Below are 12,056 nucleotides of genomic sequence, written 5' to 3' on the forward strand. Positions count from 1 at the left end.
GGACTGAAGTCTTCCTTTGCAGACAGGCTACTGCCTCTTCTGTGGCTAAAGTCCTTTCAGAAAAGATTGTCCCCTCAAACTGTACAGTGATGGAGGAACCCATCACTCGGCCGGGTGCTTGGACAGGTCTGTGCTGTCCAGCTGCTTTTACAGTGCTGCCCCTGTGCTAGCCACCTTCAATCCTCTGCTTTCATAGAACTTGCTAAGGGAATTCCTAAGACTCAGTTGGCAAAACACCTTGGCCAAAAGTTGGCCGCTGGTCCTTCTAAATCTCAGATGCATGTTTTTTGGAATTCACAACCTCTCACCCTTTGAGATAGTCCCAGGGACTCAACGCACTTGGCACCTGCTTCTTTTGACCCACAGCTGATAAAAGGAGAGATACTCCAGTACTGTAAAGACCTACTTGCTTCTATTCAAAAATAGCCATGTTTTGGTAAAGCAGTCTTCACAGTGTGCCCCCGGGAGACAAAGACTTTAGGCATCACACCTCGCAAGCTGGAGCTTTGGTCTGTTGGAAAAGTCACCTCCAGAAGAACTCTCTTCCATCCCACTGGAAAGGTCCCTATCAGGTGCTGCTAGCCAACCCTTGTGCCACCAAACTCCAAAGAAGAGACTCTTGGGTTCACATGGCACACCTAAAAAAAAAAAAGCACTGGGCCTGACTGGACCTGCATGCCATCTGGTGACCTGAAAGTAAAGATTTCCCAGAACTGAAGCAGACAACATCTGATGAGACGGCTTTCCCAAGATATCTAGACCGGGCCGGTTGGCAGTTTGTCTCCAAACCTTTGAAGATGACATAGTGCTTTAGATGATCTCCAGTGTCTATGATCTTGATAACATATAGACTTTGACAAAAAGGGTCTGAGAGTTCTCCCTCCCTCCTAGTCCTCCTTGCTACTCAAATGTGACCTCAATAGGTTTCCAATCTTTGCACTTTTCCTCCGACTTAGGACACTACACGCTGAGAAGTCCTTCCTGGCATTGAGGGACAAAAATCCACTGCAATAGAAAACCTGACTCTTGATCAGTGATGCTTTCAGAGAAAGATCTTGATCAAAAGGGGAAATGTAAAAAATTAATACACAGAAACCTCAGTTAACCAGGGTTGGGAGACCAGAAGGAGGAGCTCTCACTCCCTGTGATGGTTGATGGCAGAGCCCAACAGGAAGAGCAAGAGGCATCTTCTTTCCCGCAAGGACTCAGCCAATGAAAAGCCATGGACTCTTCGTTTACTGTAGCCCCCGCCCCCCAACTTCCTTTTCCCTCTGTAAAACTGTTCTCCTTCCTCCGCTGTGCTGGGGCTTGCATGTGGCTCACACCACGGCTGCAGACCCTGAACTGCAAGTCTCTGCTGGTCCCGAATAAACCCATCTTTGCTGGAGAAATATCTGGCAGCCTATTTGTTTTAGGTCAACAGCCCCGTTCAACCTAATTTCTCCTCACTCTCTGTAGGAATTCTGCTCTCAGCCATGTTGAGCCATCATTCACGTGCCCTGATCACAGCATGATCGTTCGGTATTCTTCATTCTCTCCACCCGGAACATGCTTCCTTGTGTTGTCTACCTGAAAAGTCCTCATCCTCTAAGATTCACCTCAAATGCTGTCTACTCTGAGAAGCCTTCTATGTCTCAGAGGCAACTTGGCCATTTCTTTTTCTGCATCCACGTAGCACTTAATCTACACTTTTATTATAACATTTACTACACTTCTACAATTATTTGTTACTCATCAATAATTTACAAATGTTTGTCTCTTAAGTAGATCATGGACCCTTTTAGGAAAGAGAGCATTTTCTTTTCGTATTTATTTCCCCATAATGGATACCTGAGAGAGTAGGAAATAAATCTGTTGAGTGAATAGGTAAGTGAAATGACTTCAGTGTCATAATGTTTAGAAAAGGTATTTTTCAATCAACACGCACACGGTGCATGTACATATATGTAGGTGCATGTGTATATGTGCATGTATGTATATCTCACAGGCAGAGTTTTGTGAGAAAAACCGGATAACAAATAGAAAATCTGTGAATTTTTCACTCTTAGTCATTGTTATAGCTTTCATTTCTATTTCCGTTCCAGTTTGTTTAGACATTTGAGTGGCTTTTAGGATAGTTGCCTTGACCAACAAACGAACAGGAAAACTGAGCTTTCTGCACTTATGATTTATATCAATTTTATGTAATTTAAGTAATTCAGAGCTGAATTCCTGAGCTCCTAATTAGGATTTTAAAAGCTTATATAAGGCTGTTCTTTCAAAGAGAATTACTTCTTAGATTTAGAAGCAGATATGGACAGAAGCATTTAGATGCTGTCAAAAGATATTTGTGTGTGTGTGTGTGTGTGTGTGTGTGTGTGTCTGTGTGTGTGTGTGCATAAGCCTCTCATGAAGACTGACATTACTTCCAAACTAAATTACATGACTGTAGCTTCTCGAAATTTAACCAAAAAGAATGTGATAAAAACATAGAAGGATAGATGCTTTCCGTTTAGTGATTAACCTCTGTAGTTAATTTCACTGGATAAAATTAAAATACTCTAAGTCACGATTGTATTTATTCATAAGTCCGTTATGGGAGAACATTCTTGTGGAAACGATTGAGCCTTTTCACCCTCAATTTAATGTTTAAAAATTTGGTCAATTGCTATCTTTCAGACTCTTGTCCATTTAGATCTTACATAGCTCATTGCTCCATACAATAAACGTTCAGTATATGAGGCTGATTCACTATATATTGCTTCACGTGCTATTCTTGTTTTAAATATGAGAAAGTTACTGGAAACAGTTGGAAATTCATAAAACAGTTTCAACATTTCTAATAGTCTTAGTTTCTTCTAGTCCAAAATTCGAGCCATCATCCTTTTGCAGAGACATAAGAAGTAACTCTAACATAGAGCTAGAATATCGATGTGATTACGGCTGAAAGCTTTAGCAGGTGGAAGCTGTCTTTTCGTGAGGAGGCTTTAGAAAAAGAGCAAAGAAGCAAATCCATCCACACATTGCAACACAGTAGGACCCCTAGGGAACTTTATATCATCCAGATCAGCCTTCAGAATTTGTGAGAAATAAGAAGGACTCTCAGTAAAACCCTGAGGCTTTATTGTCCGGGCAAATTGTTTTTCTTTCCAACTGAACACATAAAGGTATTGCCTACGTTCATCAACTGGGTTACTGAAGAATGCACTGCATAATCCATTACCGGAAAGAATTTGCTTCCATTGGGAATGGATGTTAGTGACATATGAGGGTTAGAAATAACAGGGTGTCGGGGGATAATAATGTAGTTTATTGTTCAGAGGTCCTGGACAAGCCTTCACCCTGGCCCTTAGGTTTTTCTCATTGGTAAAATGGGAGTGTTTCAGGAGCTAGTACAAGGGGCAATGAGACCTCGAGCCTTGTAATCTTCTATTGCAGGCTGTATGACTTGAAGGGCTTCTTCGCCTATAGGGTATTGATGAATCCTGGGGAGAGATTTTTGAGGGGTCTGTTAGAACCTCAGTGGGAGATGTGCTGTTGATTTTGCCAGTTGGAGATTTTGCCCGTAAGGTGGTGGTAGCTGATTCAAGAGGGACAGGTAATCAGTGTTTTCAGAATCAGCTCTAGTACAGTGAGAGACAGAGGAAATAAAAGATGTCAAAGGGGGGGTCATTTAATTCACCTGGTGGGTTACTTCGATGACTACTCCCAAATTGGAGGATTATTTCCACCTTTTGGGAGAAAGAAACTGTGGCAACGATACTTCTCTAAGGGGTCTCAGCCTGCTAAATGGCCGGGGAGGACGAACTAAGGAGAAAAGGCTGGGTATTCCTCCAAGGGCCTAAACAAAAGGGAAGAGATCCAGAGACAGGAACCTTGTGAGGTTCATTAGAGATCCCCACTATTTGAACTGTGTTAGTACTCCAAGGCAGGGACTGTTTTCTATCAATAGTAGTGGGACCGAGTACTGAGCATGTGGCTACAGCATCAGTTAGGACTGGGAAATGTTCGTCCCCATCTGGAGAGATGTCCGGGCCAATGAAGAGGGAAGATTGGGAAGAGCCCCTGTAGTTACTCGGAGCCCTGTCACCGGGAGCCGGGTGGACCCTGGAGAGGCTGGTTAGAGAGCTGAAGGCCCCCGACATGCTCTAATTTGTAAGCATCTCCTTTCCAATGTCCTGGCTCTGTGCAACAACAGCAGGAGCTAGGAGGGTCTGGGCTTTGCTCAGGAGCCTTCATTTGCTGGAGTTGAAGGTGAAGAATTTTGGTGGTCTTCCTTGGAGGTGAGTGATCTAGAGTGTGGGAGAGCTGACTTGGCAGGGTAACTAAATCTGGAGTGGACACAGCCTCCCGTTCCATCCTGGCCCTCATTACTAGAAAGGTCCCAGTTCAGCCTATTAATAAACAGAATTAAAAGCTACCCAGGTGGAGTCAACATCTGAAGAAAGACCAGAATTGTCTTTAAAAACATTCTGAAGCCAATTATAATAATCATGAACAGTTCATCAGATTTTTGTGGGCAAGCTTGAATTTTGTTCTGTCAACAGGCTTTGGGGAAGCCCTAGGAATTGCTTGAACCTGATCATATAATGGGTTAGAGGGCTGGTCTCCCAGTTGTAATTCTAGACACCTTTCGGGACTTTCCAAATTAGCAGTTTTCATTGAATCCGGGCCTGACCCTCGCTGATAAGCATCGGAACTAGCTGCTATGAGTGAGAGAAACCATGTTGATAAGTTTGAGTGACTATATTAAACTCCTCAGCAAATCTGTGCGGCTCTCCAGTTACTTTGAGAAAATCTTCGGCTATGGTTTGCAGTTCAGCTTTAGTCCAGGGAATACGAAACATTAAGGGTTTAGTCCCTGGATTCTCAGAAGGCTTAATTTTAAAGGGACGGGTTCTGACAAGTTCAGAGGAAAAGGGAGTGAGAAAAGAGAAAGTTTGGTGGGAAAATTTGTGTGACCGGATGGAGGTTATAGCGAGGCATAGGTGACGTAGAAGGAAAGGAGGAAGGTGGCCCTGGAGTCAGAGCCCGAGACAAAGAAGCAAAGGAGAGGAACCTGAGGCTTCCGGAGCCATTTTGTCTTTTCCTCTGCTCCCTTCAGTTAATCCAGCCCGAGCCCCATTTTCATCTGCAAGAGCCACTGAGAGACAAGCTGGTTGTTTAGACTTCAGTATTTAGAAGACATTTTTCAAGAGTGCAGGAAGTTAGTCTGTCACCTCAAGGAAAACAGCTGACAGTATTTGTTGCCAATGATAAGATAAAAGTTTTCGAGTGAAAATGTTGGACAGCTGCTGTGAGTCCTTGAAAGCTTCCTAATATTTAAAGAGTTTTCTGATGAAGTCAGTGTGATATTAGCGATTCTTTGAGACTGTGTAATGAACCACGTCAACATTGGGAAAATCTGCACATAACCCAGTGAACCACTATTTTCCAAATGACCAGCTCACGACATTACAAAGTCTGCGTGGTGTCAGAAGTTCCCGTTGCTGCCGCCAACAGACCACCGCAAACTTAGCGCCTCACACAACACAGCTCTGCGATCTTGCAGTTCTGCGGTTCTGCCGTCTGACACGGGTCTCCCTGTGCTCCTTTCTGGAGGCCCCAGGGGAGAATCTGCTTCCTTGTCTTTGAAGCCAGCAGCGGTGGGGTGAGTCCTTCTCCTGTTGCATCTCTGTCACTCTCTTCGGTCCGTCTGTCTCCCTCTCAAGTGTCCCTCACAGTCACATCAGCAAACGTCTCTTTTGCCACATTTCCCAGGTTCAGGGAAGTAGGACAGGGATGTCGTTCGGGGCCATTATTCCGCCTACCACACGTGGATAAATGATGCCCTTCAACGTTCCAGAAAGAGCAATGGATTCCAAGGTAACAGAGTGCAAAAAGTTCACTGATAGAGCTTCAGATTCCACATTGCAGCTGATCTTCGATCATTTTCGATTATTGGTCCAGTTTCTAAAAGGCTATTAAAATACTCCTCCCCTGTCCAACTACATACCTGCGGGGGCCTGGATTTTCTTTATCCAAGCAACCTCTTGCAACAGACTGAATACAGAAGCAAATATGAGAATCCAATTTTCTTCCATTAAGCCAGACATTCAGGACATTTGCAAAAATGTAGAAACAATGCCACTCTTCTCACTAAATTGGTTTTTTTTGGGAACAGATGTGAATTTTTATTAAAAATATGTTATTTATGTTAATCCATAGTGGGCTTGCCATTATTTTAAAATTAAGTAATAAATTTTCGGATGTTCCTCAGTTTTAATTTCAAATAAGGTAAATATTGTTAAATATAACACATATTTACAAAAGTTCTTTGGAGTCCTCAATAATTTTTGAGGGTATAAGGGATTCTGAGACCAAAAAGCTTGAGAACTACTGTTGCAGAGAATAAAGCATCCTTGGGGGGGCCCGTGAGGTGATGTTCCAGGATGACATTCGAAGGACCTGGAATCATCTTTTTGCATTATTGCCAAGTTTTTAGGTAATGTTTCTTACACATTTTCTAGAACTATTGGGGTACAGGAGGAAGAGAAGTCTGAAGGCTTACGCTGGCTCTGCCGTTGGCTCACCCCCCGAGGAGCTGTGTCTTCATCAGGTGCTGAGCTTCTCAAGGCCTCACTTTCCTCCTTTTGGAAAAGGGACATAAATTCCGGCTCTGTCCACCGTCAGGGCTGTTAGAAAACTAAGTAAGATAATGAAAGTAAAATGCTTTCTAATCCACAAAGTACTATATAAATGTAACTTGGGTTTGGTGGGGTTTTTTGTTTGTTTGTTTGCTTGCTTTGTTTTGTTTTTTAGCACATATAGGGGCATATCTGTGGACAAAGTGCTTTTGGCTGAATGGGACTAAAGCAATAAACTAGCTCATTAATAACTATTAAGCACCTGCCCTGTCACAGCACAGTGGAGACATGCAAGGATTGAAAGACCCAGCTCTGTCCCGAGGAGTTTATAATATTGTGGAAGAGAGGGATAAATCAATACCCAAGGGTATATTTTCAAAGGCTTTAGCCTACAAGAGAAATTAGAATTCAGGAGCTGGGGAAATTAGGTGAAGGAGGTCAACTTTCAGGAAAAGGATGAAACCTGAGTTGTGTTTTGAGGAATGGAGAGGATCTGAAGGGCAGGAGACATAGCTCCCAGCAGAGGTGTGAAAATGAAACACTAGCACTGCAGGAGGGAGATGACTGGGGAAAAGCAGGATTTCTGGTGTTCGGAGCCACGTACCACGGCTGCCTTTATGTTTGGGGCACTTCCAGGCTCTAATCTTCTACTGCTGGTCTAGCAGGAAGCAGCCTCCACTCTCTTCCTGGGACCCCCTTTTAACTCTTCTTCCCCTGCGGCATTTGCTGATGCATAACAGACCTGTAAGGAGAGTTAATAGCGATGATGTGTCAAATGACCCCTTACTTCTTAAGATCATGAGGAAAGGCAGTTGAGGATGAAATCTTGCTTACTTTAAGCTAGTTAAGACAGGTTATGAGTCGGCATCTTAATTTGGTCCAGGTAAACTACTCTGTGGTTTAATCAGTTTCCCAGGCCAAAATCAGCCCCAAGGGAAAGGTAAATTACTTTAATGACTTAGCTATATTTTGAGGAAGCAAGAGAGCATGTAGACTAATAGAGTACCCTTTTTAATCTGTGGCCACAAATAAATGCTTGAAAGACATTAAAGGGAGACACAAAGATACATCAAAATAAGAAAATAGGGCTTCCCTGGTGGCGCAGTGGTTGCGCGTCCGCCTGCCGATGCAGGGGAACCGGGTTCGCGCCCCGGTCCGGGAGGATCCCACGTGCCGCGGAGCGGCTGGGCCCGCGAGCCATGGCCGCCGAGCCTGCACGTCCGGAGCCTGTGCTCCGCAACGGGAGAGGCCACAGCAGTGAGAGGCCCGCGTACCGCCAAAAAAATATATATATACTTGAAATACTTCTTCCTGTGTGGTCAAGCAACCTGCCCAATCCCTACAGACATTTCTTTCATTTTGCTTTTAGTTTTGAGGGGTGGCCTTTTAAGAATTTTTATGTAAAACATTCATTCTACACTGTTCTAAGGTTAAATCTACCAAACAATTACAATCAGAGAATTCTGGCTTCCGTCCTGTCCCTTGGTTGGTTTCCTCCACTGGTCACCAACTGTTGCAGTCACTGAGGCTACAGAACAGAACGCCCCAAACCTAGTGCCGTGCATGGCCGTCCATCGCACTCGCTCATTCGGGGCCGCAGCTCAGACAGGCCCCTGCACGGTGACTTGACTCTGCTTGCTGATGTCGGGTCTCAGCTGGAAGGGTCAGGTTGGGTGCTGGGGTCACCTGGGGCAGTGCTGCTGGCTCCCGTCCTTCCTAGGTGGCCGTCCCACGTGCCTCTCTGCCTGAGTCTGCGCTTCAGCGCCTGGCAGGCTTGCTCCGGGGAGCATCCCAGGAGAGAAGAGCCCAGGGAGGCTGTAAGACCTCAGCAGCCACACAGCGTCCCCTCCGCTACATTCCCCCAGGCGAAGGGTCAGCCATCCCACCCAGGGTCACTGAAGCAGGGGCCTCCGTAACTCCGTGGAGCAGGACAAGATTCTGGAAGAGTCTCTGGGCTGGCAAGAACGCCGTGGCCACTTTGGAAAATGACACGACACTGGGATGAGGTTCGGTTTGTCCGTCTGTTTTAAATGCTTGAAGGTGGGAGAAGAACAGGGACAGTTCTGCAAAGGCATTCCATGAGGCAGCAGATCCGGGAGGGGACTTGGAAGGATGGACAGTGCTGGTGGCGACAAGGACAGGGGCCCCAAGAAGGGGGAAGTGGGCGCGACCAGGAAGCCAGAGCTGCGCTGCAAGGCCAGCAGGAGACCCACGCTTCTCATTCCTCTGGGGGAAAGAGGAATCCCATTTGAATGAGCTGGGATTTTTTTTCTTTGAAATTGACTTGTCAGTGCTTGTACATAAGGGATAATTATTTGGGACTTATATTCACAGCAAGCACAAGCTTGCACAAGCTTTTATCTGCACGGCAGCCTCCTATGTAATGCCTATGGGCTCCCCACTACCCATCTCACTCAGAGGAGGTCTTTGTAGGGAGGCAGGGCCGGTGCAGTGAATGCAGGGTGCCAGGCCCTCTCCCGGGCATGCATGGGCACAGCTGGAAACCTCAGCGGCACCTGTTCAAGGTCACACAGTAGCTTTAAGGCCACTCGATGGCTGACTTCAGAGCTCTTTCCAGTATGTTTGAGCATTAGTTATATGTATTTATATCAGCTACTAAACACTATTGATCAAGACTAAATATTAATAGAGTATCCACTACATTAGCTGTTAATGAATATTCAACTATTATTTGTAAGGCAGAAGTGCTTATCTAAGGGAAAACAGCTCAGTCATGTCGTAAAATCTCAGAAGTCTAAGTCTGCTTAACTTTTGGTTTTCTTCCAGTTTTATTGAGATATAATTGACACACAGCACTGAATACAGTTTAGACGTACAGAATAATGACTTGACTTTTGTACCTCCTGAAATGATGACCACAATAAGTTTGGTGAACATCCATCATCCATATAGACACAAAATGAAAGAAATAGAAAAAAAAAATTCTTTTTCTTGTGATGAGGACTCTTAGGAGTACTCTCTTAACTTGCATATCTAACATGCAGCAGCGCTCATAACATTTATCACCTGGTACATGACATCCCTAGTACTTACTTATCTGATAACTGGAAGTTTGTCCCTGTTGACAGCCTTCCTCTAATCCCCCCTCCCTCCTCCTCCGCTTCGTTCTTTTTAAAGATAAATAATTTTTTAAAACATCCAAGTAAACAGTCTCTTCTAATATCCATGTAGGAATGTGTGTGGGATGGGTGCACAGGTGCATATGCGTGTGTGAGTGAGCTCATTTTTTTCTTTCTTTTTTCAGGAAGTGATACATTCCTTTATTTCACATTTAGAATATTATGCTGTTTGGCTTGATTTAGTCTTTTTCTCGCTTCCAAAACGTTTCTTCCCTTTAGTTCCAACTATTAAAGTGAAACTTCAAGAAAAAGGACACCGTGAAAAACACTTGGCTGATCTTTTTCTGTTCCTTTCTTGTTCCTGTTTTGTCATAACCACATCTCAGAATAAAGCAGCTCCACAAAATAGCTGCCTCGGTAGCCAGGCTGGCATGGCAAGGCCACACATATTGGTCCTATGAGAGTCGGAGAAAGGTCAGAGGGAGAACACCCAGAAAGTGTCCTAACTTTCTCAATATATAAATAGTTTAGAATGCAAAGGAGTTTTTAAGGAAAGGGTCCCCAGAGTGTGACAAAGCTACTTAAAGCTTCAGAACCTAAAAAGATGCCACAGAGACTGGAGACATTCTCTCCTGTTATGGCTTTTAATACACAAGGTCTAAAACCAACGCCCACCGGCACCAAGCTCAGGGCTAAGGCAGACTCGCCGAGACCCCCAGGAGCCCCTTGAGGTCCTTCCCTCCCAGGTGAGGGTCCACAGGCTCTGTCAGAAGAAACAAAGCAGCACTGGGCTCCTAATACGTGCCAGGCGCAGTGGGCTCGCACTAAGCCACCAACGACACTTTTTTGATCATCGTGACAGGCCGTCAGAACGCGTTGCTTTCCTATTTTACAAATGAGGAAGCCGAGGCTTCTTGGAGCCAGTTAGCTTACCAAGGTCACACAGGTCATAAGTGGAGAGTCTGAAGTCACCCCCAGACAGGCCCGTTCCCAACCGCTGGAGACACCTGACCCAGAGCCCCCGTTCACCTGAGCCTCCCCTGGCCCGGACGGGGCGGCAAGACTGGACGACGGCAGTAAAGGTGAGCGCGGAGCCCAGCTGGCAAGCCCCTCCCGTGGCTCCTGCGGGTCACGCGGCCCCCAGCTCCGGGCTCTGTTCCCCGAGAGCCAAGGCAGACATCCAGCGCGCAGCGCACTGTTGGAAAACTTTGCTCTCTGACGCTGGGCACAGGTGCCTGCCGTGCAGCTGAGCGCTCGTGTTTATCAGTCCGCATCTGACAAATCTCGCACCAGCGGGTGCTGCACGCCCACCCGGGGCTTTTCGGCCAGGTCTGTGCTGCTCCGTGGTTCCTGTTACTCCGCCCACTGGGCGTCTCTTTGGGGGGAAGCACGGGCACACCCCCGGCCAGCACAGACGAGCAACCTGCACCCACCTCCCACCCTCCGCTTGCCCGCTTGGCTTTTCGAGGCCTTCTTTCCTCCTCCTCATTGACGGTGGACCCCGTTACTTTTCCCAGCCATTGGCTGACGTTCCCCGTATGCTCTCAACATTTGCTCTGTGACTACAATGCCCTCCCCTGTGGGAGGTGTACGCTTCCTTCCTCGTTGTCACCAGGCTTGGCCATGTGACATGTTCTGGCCAAAAGAATTTGAATAGAAGACCAGATGTCAGATGCTGAGGGATCAGAGCCCGGGTGTGGTTCTGCCACCGCTGGGCCCTTAGAAAGGCAGGTACCAGTGCCGGCTGTTCCTTCAGCCCGGGTCCCAGGGCGAAAATAACCTGACCCACCGCCAGCATGGAACACGGGCAAAGATGGACCTTTGTTGGTGTAGTTAGAGAAGCCCTGAGATTTGGGAGGTGTTTGCTGTTGCGGTATAACCTGCAGTGTTTCCTGAGTTGGCAAAGGGCCAGAAGAGGCAAAGGGTCGGGGGCGTGTCCTCCCGATGGGGGCGTGTCCTCCGGCAGGGGCGTGTCCTCCGGCAGGGGCGTGTCCTCCGGCAGGGGCGTGGCGTCGGGCCTCACTTGGCGTGTTCGCCAGCCGGGCGCGCGTCCGTCGCCCAGGGCGCCACGCCCCTGGGCGAGTCCGAGGCTGTGGGCTGGTCCCGGGCTGGGGGCGTGACGTCAGGTGCCCGGGGCGGAAACGAGCAGGGCTCGGCTTGGGCCGCGGGGTCCAGGCGAGGGTCGCGGGGAGGATCACGGTGCGCGCGGGCCGTGACTGCTGTGCGCCTGGAAGGCCCGGTGAGGTGGCGGGGCCCCTGGGGCTCCCGGTGGTCGGCGGGCGGGGTTCCGGCGCCTCTCGGGGGCCCGCCGCGTCCTCGGCCGTGGGCGGGGTTGGCCGCGCTGCTCGGTGGCCGCCGGCCCGGTGCACGG

The sequence above is a fragment of the Physeter macrocephalus genome, chromosome 10, assembly GCF_002837175.3.
Source record: "Physeter macrocephalus isolate SW-GA chromosome 10, ASM283717v5, whole genome shotgun sequence".
Classification (NCBI taxonomy): domain Eukaryota; kingdom Metazoa; phylum Chordata; class Mammalia; order Artiodactyla; family Physeteridae; genus Physeter; species Physeter macrocephalus.